Source organism: Lathyrus oleraceus, chromosome 7 (genome assembly GCF_024323335.1).
Source record: "Lathyrus oleraceus cultivar Zhongwan6 chromosome 7, CAAS_Psat_ZW6_1.0, whole genome shotgun sequence".
Lineage (NCBI taxonomy): Eukaryota > Viridiplantae > Streptophyta > Magnoliopsida > Fabales > Fabaceae > Lathyrus > Lathyrus oleraceus.
The window spans coordinates 32,021,186-32,032,818 of record NC_066585.1 but is presented as its reverse complement, the minus strand read 5'-3'; the positions used below and the strand labels follow the sequence as shown (position 1 = coordinate 32,032,818).

At 32.6% G+C, this 11,633-nt stretch overlaps 1 pseudogene; it reads right to left on the bottom strand.

The window, feature by feature from the left end:
* Positions 1-344: 344 nt before the first annotated feature.
* Positions 345-11,378, bottom strand: LOC127106917 (uncharacterized; annotated as a pseudogene).
* Positions 11,379-11,633: the final 255 nt, after the last annotated feature.

Here is an 11,633-nt window from a genome sequence, read left to right as displayed (position 1 = left end):
GAGGGTGCTTTATTACAAAAGCGCCCTCTAAAGTGCGCTGTCTATTCCAGTTGTTCGCTCCTTATTTTTTCGCTTCACTTTAGAGTGCGCTTTTGTAATAAAGCGCCCTCTAAGGTGCGTTGTCTATTCCAGTTTTTGGCGTCGTGTATTGAGCCTTTTGTCGTGGGCGTGCGACGACCAAAACATATATCATGGCAATAATATTTATGATATTATGTTCTGAGAATTAAAATAGTTGTCTTAATATCTTGAAATAGAAAGGAAAGAACATTCAATTATCAGCCGGATTTGCATTTATAAGATTATAAAAATTAACACACATTTGCATTTAATATTTTTGTATAGTTGAAATCTTCTATTCAAACTTACATTCAATTAAGATATGATGTTTTTGCAACTGTGACTAAAAACTTAAACAAGCCATTTAGCTTCAAGCATACAATATGTACTTAAACAAAATCTGGAGTTGAATATCCTGCAAGAATTGAAAATCAATCAAATTCACTCAATGGAAGCTAAGAAAAAGAACAATATTGTTGATCAGCACAAAGTTCCTTTCTAAGCTTATGTGAAAAAAGCTGGCAAGCAACCATGCTAAGATCAATAGCAGCAGCAAGAGCAAGAAAGAGAACAGCATCAGGCATGCAAGTCACGTGTTGCGCGCCAACTTGTACAACAGGTTTACTCACTTTCCTTTCACCACTCACAGTTGAACCCATCACAAACCCTTCACCAGGTAACCACTTTGATCCTAATATCGCCGAATCAATGCAGAATTTACCACCATTTTTCACACTCATTGTGCCCTCAGCAATTGGAATTGCATTAACATGTCCATTATCAGAGAAAAACTCTACCTTGTACCCCAAGCCATCTATAGGACCTCTCTCTCGCCATGCCTCGAGACAACCCCATGGTTTCCAACTACAGCTACTCACGGTAAAGCCTCCTATTGTGCGAAGAATAACCCACGCGCCTGCATTTGATCGTGACACGCGGTCTGAGCCAGGGAACGGAACAAACAATGTCATCATTGAGGTTGCAGCAACGGGCGAGCCTGATAGATCGTGAATTACTATCATCCACCCTTTCTCTCATTCCTTTGTCCATTTTGTTCTCTATCACTTCTCAAGGATCTTCTCCATTTACTTGAATTATTGTTCATAAAATCTGATGAAAGTGACCTGAATTTTCAATTTGGTTAACAAACAAAAGCCAAATAAAACATCAAAAAAAAAAATACAACCTGTTTTTATTTAATTTTATTTCTCTACATTTATTTGTAAATATTTATTTTCAAGATATGTATATGTGTATATATATATATATATATATATATATATATATATATATATATATATATATATATATATATATATCTTGGTTGCCAAATAAAGTGTGGTATCATCACACTTTGGCTCTGATACGACATTAATTGTGGTAAAAACTAATTGTGGTATCATCACCTGGTTGCCAAATCTACGGTAAGTTTTTTATTACACAAATTGTTATGACAATTTGTGGCTAAATTTATGTTGTGATAGGTTGATTACGCTTAGATAAAACTAAGTAGGTAACTTTTCCTCATTACTTTTTATTAACAGATAACCAAACAACCTTTTAAAAGTGTTTTTAAAACAAAAAATGTTTTTAGTGTTTTCTGTTAAGTACATCTTTTTCCTGGGGAAGGGAGTTGTTGATGATTCTAAAAAGGAAATTTTTTGCTGAAAACATTTTGACATCTTTGATTTGGGAGAAATCCTTCTATCCCTTTGGGTTGATAGTTAAACAATTCGTTGTTTGCCTAGATGACTTTTAATAGGTTGCTGTTTCGGTTAATATTATGTGATGAGTCCAAGTTATCTATTTAGATTTAGCTTTGCGTATCAACCAATCACAACATTCTTAGCATGTTTCTTTTATGGATTCTGATGATGATAATCATCAAAACAATTTGATCAAAAATGAAGAACTTGTAGAATATCCAAGAAATCTGGATAAACTCAACAGATGGGTTAACCCTCCGTTCCTCCTAATCAAATTTATAGATTTCGTAAGATAGATGTTTTTGCTCGTTTTGCTGTTAAAACTCTAGAGCAAACAATTCAAATTTCTAAAGAAAAACAGACAATCAAACTGTTAACTAAAAAAGATTTGAAGCCTTTTAAAAATTATAATTTTATCCATATTGGATTGGTTCAAATTGCTTTAAAACCGTTAACATTATTAGGTTTAAATTCTAGCATAATGGCTTATGTTAGAGATGGTAGATGTAAGGATTTCAAACAATCTTTAGCCGCTATGGTAGAGACAAGTCTGTGTCATGGACCAGTTTACTTTGATGTCTCACCAAATATAACTCTATCTTTATCTGATAAGAATTTATTAGATGGTATTCAGTTAACTGTTCATACTGATGGTTATAATTTCAAAGCTGGAAGTGAAATTATAGCAATATGCTATAGAATCTACTATAAGGTTCTTACTACGCTTAATCCCAAAGCAAAACAATTAGCGTTCCCTGGAACTACTACTTTGGTTCAAACCAATTTGTTAACTTCCAATGTTGCAACTAATAGGTTGATAAAATGGGATGAAATAAACTTCCCAGAGACATGGTCTCTTCCCCGGGAAATAGATCCTGAACCTATCCTTAATAGGGATATAGATCAAATAATTCAAACTACTGAAGGAGATCTAGAAATAAACTTCACTCCTAAAAGAATAATTAGGATACCCAGATCTTTATCTGCTAGACACTCAGTTAGTGAATTTTTCACAACTTCTAGCCAATTACCTAGACCTTCTACTTCTCAAACAAGAGAAGAGATAGAGGTCGTTGAGAATATAAGACTTAGCGAAAATAGAATTCCCCAAGGAATTTATCGAAAACCTAATACTCCAAGAGTAGAATCACCTACTCCGTCAGACATGGATTTCCAGTTATAATGTTAGATTACTCCCCTGGTAGCAAGATGAGACAACTCATCAATGATGAGTTTCAACATGAGAGATATACTCAATTAATAGAATGGTTTTTTTTTTAAAATTTAAAACCCGAATTAGCTCAATTTAAATATGAGTACTACACTCAAATGAACCTTGTGCAGGATTTCATTCCTTTTGTGAAATGGTTTGTTAACTATTTCATAAGTAAAAAACAAGAAGAAATCCTTGTTTTACAAAGACCTTGGGAAAATGTTAGAGGAGAGAAAATGGAAGCTCCTTTTCCCCCTAAGCAAACGATAAGTTTGAGTCAAAATACTGAAGCTACCCCTTACCTTAACCTTCAGTTACAAAGAGTTGGACAAAATCAAGTTACTCTTAAGGAATTAAATTTCGTCATCAGGTCTCAGAATTATACCAATGCTTATCTTGTTTGCTTAGGAAAACAATTTATCTCTATGGAAAAAGATCTATTATCCATAAAAAATCTTTTAGAGAAACAAATAGCACGTCAAGATATCATTATTGACCTCATAAATAAACCTAAGGACCATATGTCCACATCCATTATTCCGGATGTTCCTATAGTACAACCTCCTGTTTCCATAAAGGGATTTAAAATGGAAACCAATGGTCAAGAATTTGTTCGTATTTTAGAACAAAAGTTAAAAGGTCTTAATATCACAGTTATGTCCCATGAAGATTATTCTGAGGATAATAACGAAAACCATATTGACCAATTATCTAATATGTTTGCTAATTTAGACATTAGTAACCTTGACATTAATAATACTAATAATATAAACCTTGTTTATTCTCCTAGGCCTATAGAAAAGTATTATTACAAACGCCTCTCACCGCAAGATTTTCTCTTTGAGGAACCTGAACCATTCCAGAATTATTATTCATGAAAAGCCATTTATGAATGGAATGTTGATGGTCTTAATGACAAACAGATTATAGATACAATCCATAGGATGATCATGTATTCTACTGTTTGCAAACAACATAGAAATTCAGATAGTTCTATAGCATCCTTTATAACCACAGGATTTGTTAGCCAACTTAGAGACTGGTGGGATCATTATCTCACCGAATCTCAGAAATTAGAAATTCTTAATCATAAGAAAATCATTAAGATCGAGCCAGGAACCAGTAGAAGCACTACTTTGGCTACGACTACCACGGGAGAAGAAGATGCAGTGTATACTCTGTGTCTCTCCATCTTACAACATTTTGTAGGAATCAATGTCCCTATTGGAGAAAAAATCCAGACACTTCTCCAAAACCTTAGGTGTCCTTCTCTTACCCATTTTAGATGGTATAAAAATACTTTTCTTTCAAGACTTTATCAATTAAACAATCCGAATTCTTTGCATTGGAAAGTAAAATTTATTGATGGATTACCCCATTTCTTTTCTGAAAAGGTTAGACAATCTTTAAGACAGAAAAATGATGGGATAAATATAAATTATTCCGACCTTACTTATGGTCATATAATTAGCACTTGTGTTAATGGAGGATTAACTTTATGTAATGACATAAAGCTTAGAAATCAACTTAAAAAGCAAAAGCTTTCGGAGAAACACCAACTTGGTGAGTTTTGCGAACAATTTGCTTTTGATCTTGGAAAATCTCCAGATAATAATAATAAGAAAAAAGGAAAAAAAATTCCGCAATAAACCTTATACGGATAAGTCAAAAAATTCTTATAAGAATAAGAAAAATGGTCACTACAATAAAGGTAGACCTAAAGAAAAATCTTTTGACCCTAAAGGTAAAAGAAAAGTCAAAAAGCTTGACATAACGTGTCATAAATGTGGCAAACATGGTCATTATGCCAACCAATGTTGGACTAAAAAAGCTCTTAATGAGATAAAAGATGAACAATTGCGTTCTCAATTAGAAAAAGTTTTACTTCTCTATTCTGATTCTGAAAATTATTCTTCAGAAGAGGATATTAATATGATTTATGAATCCTCTACTGAATGCTCATCTGAATATTCTGACAGTAATGATTGTCAATGTAATCAATTAGATTACTGGAAATCAATTGTTGATATGAATGGGTTAAATGTTTTAACCTCAGAACAAGACGAAGCTATAAAAGCTATAGAATCTATTTCTAATAAAGAACTAAAAAGAAAAATGCTTGAGGTCTTAATACAAGAAAACTCTAAAAAAGATTTTCCTGTTGTTACAGAAGCACCTTACCAATTAATCCAGAGATGATTAATACAAATATACCACAATTAATCCATATTTCTCTACGACAGAGATGACCAAAGACTTCGCTACTTTGGCTACGACTACCACGGGAGAAGAAGATGCAGTGTATACGCTGTAACTCAACATATTTCTAACCATATTTCGATCCTCCTTCTATCCCTTTGGCTCTGATACCACAATTAATATACGGCAAAAGCAGGATCGAAGTATGTATAAGAAAGTAAAAAAAAATGGTAGAGAAATATAGAGAAGTATAGAGAATTTTATTTCCAACTTATCTTCAAAAACTTGATTGCAAAAGAAACTTAAATCCCCTTATATAGGGAAACAAAGGCTTACTATTTAAGCCGGTAACATCTACCTACAATAATAGGTGAACTACTAAACATTCATAAAAAACAAAAAACTTTTACAAAAGAAAATTAAGTGCATACATTTATGCATAAAGACAAGAGATTCTTATTCCCTTAAGATAAGAAGATAATATTCTTTCTTATCTTTTGCTTTTGGCAACTTTTGTTTTTGACAAGATTCTTATTCCATTAACCTTGTCTTTTGCTTTTGACAAGATTCTTATTCCATTAACCTTGTCTTTTGCTTTTGTTTATTTATTCTTTTACATTATTGCTTTGAAATGGCAAACAAGATAGGATTCTTTCTTATCTTCTGCCTTTGATTATTGATTCTTATTTTTTGCTTTCTCTTTTGCTTTTTGGGCCATGGATTGAATCATTGCGTCCCAGAAATTCTCTGCAGTTGGGTCCTCTGCTTGGGCTTCTCCTGCCAAACAGTCAAAGTTGTGGGAATCAATTGATCCCACGGAAGAGCTGGTCTTCATAGATGAATCCTCATCTTTTGATGCTTTTGCTGGAAAAGTGGAGAAGAATTGGTTTTTCATATGGTCCAAAGTTCTAACCATGATTTCATCTTCTGATTCATTTGGATATTTTCTCTGGAAGAAGTTCTTCAGATTTCCCATAGACATTTGTTGGGAGCTTTGCTCTTTGACCTTATTACTTTAGTCTTCGGCTATAGTTGTTTGAATTAAATTTCCTATTTTCTGGACTTCTTCGAAACTCATTTTGTTCCACCATTTATAGAAGAAATTTCTTTCTAAAATAGGTATGTTGAATTTATCTTGAGATATGGTGATTGACCATCTCCATATCCATGGAATCTGAAATTTGGTAAAGAACCAAAATGGACATTGTCTGGTGATTAAATTATCAGATAAAATATTTGCAATAAGTGGGCTATTGTCACACCAAGGATTGTATAAATCAAGTAATTCTTTGGGTAGTATTTCCAAAGACGGACCAAATTTAGTCCACCATTCATAAAACCAATTTGGTATAGGTATATTAATCATCTCTGGATTAATAGAGAAAAACCAAGAATACTTATTCTTGGGATTTTGATAATAAAAAGCTTGAGTAAAAGCTTGGACATAGTCCCAGTAATTAAAGTAAATATACTTTCCTTCTGCAATTCTTATTGCCTTTTCACCATTTGGATTAAGACCCCATTCTCTTGGTAACAAGATTTTATTAATGTGACATTTACTGAAGTTTATAAAACTTTCAGGATTGTTATTCTGGTAATGGTGAGTAAATGTTACCGATTCGGTAACGGTTAGAAGAATTTCTAGGTGAGACCTAGATTTTCCATGTAGGCTTGGATATCCTCTTGATTCGAGGTATCTAGTTTTGATAGACCATCCATCATTTGGATTGATTTTGATATCTTCTTCATCAATATACATGATTTTTTCAGTTACTGGATTTTGAAAATAATCCAATTGCTCTTGAGGTGGGCTATTAAGCGCAACTTCTTTGTAAGATGTACTTTTATTAGAGGAGGAGGAAGGAATATATTCCCTTTTAGATAAAGATGCAGGTAATTGTTGCATTTTCTACCTTTGTAAACTATAGTCCAATCCCCTATTAGAGGAATGTTTGATTCTGGCTAGGGTAACATATTATTACTCCCCCTTTCACCACCACGGCCATAACCGCGGCCTCTTCCCCTATACAGGGTCATCATTTTTTCCCTGCAAGAATTCACGAGTTAAATAATCAGCAAGTGAATTATTTTCACCTTTAATGTGTTGAATGTCAAATTCAAACATAGATAATTGAGATTGCCAGCTAGCAAAAATTTGCTTAGCAACAAGATTTTTAACATCTTTTTCAATAATTGATTTAGTTAAGCTACAATCAATTTTTAATAAAATTTCTTACTAAGAAGATCATCTTGAAATTTTGAAATGCATTTTATAATAGAGAGCATCTCTTTTTTGATAGTAGAATATTTTGATTGGGCAGGATTCCATTTTCCAGAGGTAAATTTGACTAAAACTTCTTTTGATGTATCAGGTATAATTTGTTTAAGGATTCCTCCATAGCCTAAGTCGGAAGCATATGTTTCAACAATTTTGAAATATTTAGGGTTAGCAAGGGATAAACAAGGCTAACATTTAACTTTATTTTTAATTCTTTGAATTGTCTGAGAATGTTTATCTGTCCAAGGGTCAGGATTCTTTTTAAGCCTATCATGTAATATGGCAGTATCTTTTGCAAGATTTTCATAATAATCTACTATATAATTGAGACTACCAAGAAACCTTTGTAATTGTTTTTTATTTGTAATAATATTGGGGAATTTAGAAGCGAATTCAATACTTCTTTGTATAGGAATTATAGTTCCTTGGTCAATTTCATGTCCTTAAAATCTAACTTTTGTTTGAAAAAGTTTCATCTTAGGAGCAGATATAACTAATCCATTATATTTAACTAATCCTTTGAATATTTTTAAATGTTTAACATGTTGATCTATAGTTTTAGAAAAAACTAAGACATCATCAATATAAACAATTATAAATTCAGTATAAGGATTAAAAATATCATTCATAATATTTTGAAATTCAGAAAGGGGCGTTTTTAAGGCCAAAAGGAAGGACATTTCATTCATAATGTCCAAAAGGAACAGTAAAGGTTATTTTATACTTATCAGATTCATTAATCTGAATTTGCCAATAACCAGATTTCATATCAAATTTAGAGAAGATTAAAGCATTGTTTAATCTATTTAAAGATCTTTTTTATTAGGAATAGGATATCTAATCCATTTTAGTCAGATTTACCTTTGGAAAATGGAATCCTGCCCAATCAAAATATTTTACTATCAAAAAAGAGATGCTCTCTATTATAAAATGCATTTCAAAATTTCAAGATAATCTTCTTAATAAGAAATTTTTATTAAAAATTGATTGTAGCTCAGCTAAATCAATTATTGAAAAAGATATTAAAAATCTTGTTGTTAAGCAAATTTTTGCTAGCTGGCAATCTCAATTATCTATGTTTGAATTTGACATTCAACACATTAAAGGTGAAAATAATTCACTTGCTGATTATTTAACTCGTGAATTCTTGCAGGGAAAAAATGATGATCCCGTATAGGGGAAGAGACCGCGGTTATGGTCGTGGTGGTGGAAGGGGGAGTAACAATATGTTACCCCAGCCAGAATCAAACATTCCTCTAATAGGGGATTGGACTACAGTTTACAAAGGTAGAAAAATACAACAATTACCTGCATCTTTATCTAAAAGGGAATATATTCCTTCCTCCCCCTCTAATAAAAGTACATCTTACAAAGAAGTTGCGGTTAATGACCCGCCTCAAGAGCAATTGGATTATTTTGAAAATCCAGTAACTGAAAAAATCATGTATATTAATGAAGAAGATATCAAAGTCAATCCAAATGATGGATGGTCTATCAAAACTAGATACCTCGAATCAAGAGGATATCCAGGCCTACATGGAAAATCTAGGCCTCACCTAGAAATTCTTCTAACCATTACCGAATCGGTAACATTTACTCACCATTACCGAATCGGTAACATTTACTCACCATTACCAGAATAATCCTGAAAGTTTTATAAACTTCAGTAAATGCCACATTAATAAAATCAAGTTACCAAGAGAATGAGGTCTTAATCCAAATGGTGAAAAGACAATAAGAATTGCAGAAGGAAAGTATATTTACTTTAATTACCGGGACTATGTCCAAGCTTTTACTCAAGCTTTTTATTATCAAAATCCCAAGAATAAGCATTCTTGGTTTTTCTCTATTAATCCAGAGATGATTAATAGACCTATACCAAATTGGTTTTATGAATGGTGAACTAAATTTGGCCCGTCTTTGGAAATACTACCCAAAGAATTACTTGATTTATACAATCTCTGGTGTGACAATAGCCCACTTATTGCAAATATTGTATCTGATAATTTAATCACCGGACAATTTCCATTTTGGTTCTTTACCAAATTTCAGATTCCATGGATATGGAGATGGTCAATCACCATATCTCAAGATAAATTCAACATACCCATTTTAGAAAGAAATTTCTTCTATAAATGGTGGAACAAAATGAGTTCCGAAGAAGTCCAGAAAATAGGAAATTTAATTCAAACAGCTATAGTTAAAGACCAAAGTAATAAAGTCAAAGAGCAAAGCTCCCAACAAATGTCTATGGGAAATCTGAAGAACTTCTTCCAGAGAAAATATACAAATGAATCAGAAGATGAAATCATGGTTAGAACTTTGGACCATATGAAAAACCTATTCTTCTCCACTTTTCCAGCAAAAGCATCAAAAGATGAGGATTCATCTATGAAGACCAGCTCTTCCATGGGATCAATTGATTCCCATAACTTTGACTGTTTGGCAGAAGAAGCCCAAACAGAGGACCCAACTGCAGAGGATTTCTGGGACGCAATGATTCAATCCATGACCCAGAAAGTAAAAGAGAAAGCAAAAAATAAGAATCAATAATCAAAGGCAGAAGATAAGAAAGAATCCTATCTTGTTTGTCATTTCAAAGCAATAATGAAAAAGAATCACTAAACAAAAGCAAAAGGCAAGGTTAATGGAATAAAAATCTTGTCAAAAGCAAAAGGCAAAGTTAATGGAATAAGAATCTTGTAAAAAGCAAAAGTTGCCAAAAACAAAAGATAAGAAAGAATCTCTTCTTCTTATCTTAAGGGAATAAGAATCTTTTGTTAGCATACACTTAATTTTCTTTTGTAATTTTTTTTTGTTTTTTATGAATGTTTAGTAGTTCACCTTCTACTGTAGGTAAATGTTATCGGCTTAAATAATAAGTTTTTGCTTCCATATATATATATATATATATATATATATATATATATATATATATATATATATATATATATATATAACAACCATAAAGTGTAACATCAATAATTTTATTATCCATTTGAAAACTGGATTTTCCAGCCTAGAAGTATAGAAAACGACATTTTAGTGGTGTGGTCATTGCCAGTTTTCACGGTTCATTATTTCTTTCAACAGAAAAAGCAACAAAAAAAAGTGATTATGTTGCTAACAAGAAAATGAAATATTTGTCCCACCAATCAATAATTTTGCAAGAAAAGTGATTAATTAAAATTAAAAAATGACTTACTGGGATTTGTAATTGCGATCCGCGCTGAACTTACAGCTAAAAACCGGTTGTCTAATATTCTCCTGAATCTGGAAAATAACCGGACTACACTCCGGTTCGCCACCAAAGTGAAATACGAACCTCGGATCCGGTTCAGACCGGACCATAACGAGAAGCAAATGCGACGGTTTATCACTTCTTTCATGGTTCAGTTTGAGCCAGCCACTATAGAAGGTGTTAGGAGAAGAGAGTGATCTCCGGACGCCACAGTTCCGGCTCATTGGACCGGTATAAACGGAGATGGAGAGTGTGAGAGGCTTGGCGGAGTCAAGATGGAACGCGGGGGCGGAGGTGGTTGTGTGAAGGGAGGATAGTAGAAGGAGGGTGGTGTGAGAGGAGAAAGACGGAATGCGGATTTTGCAGAAGCATGGAGTGGTGGAAGGGTGGATGCCGGAAAGTGGAGGGGGTTTTGTAGGAGAGGGAATTAGTTTGAGGGAGAGGGATTCTACTATAAGGAGGACAAATGGACAAGGATCCATAGTGAAAGAATTTAGAAGGATTAAGGATTGGAAAAACAACTTGAATGATAATGTTAATTTAAGAAACACTTTTCTTCTTAGTAGTGGAATTTTATTACTTTTTAATCATTTAAAGAGTGTTAGATAGAATGTGTCACTCTTAATTGGGATGTTTTAAGGAAAATATTAGGTGCACATCAACATGGTTGTAAAAAAGTGGTTTGATAATTAAAATAAAAGTTGATTTGGATAAATATGGTGAGTTGATGTGATATGAATAGGATGTACATGTATCATTATCAATAATGAGTGTATGATAATTTCATTTTTACGGAGTTTAACATTCTTAAAATATTATTTTGAATCATTATTAGAATTATAGGTATTTTAAAAAAAAAACTTTATATTTTAAAGGTTAATATAATTTTAGCCCATATAAAGTTAATTATTTTCACTTTGGTCACTCCAAAAAGTT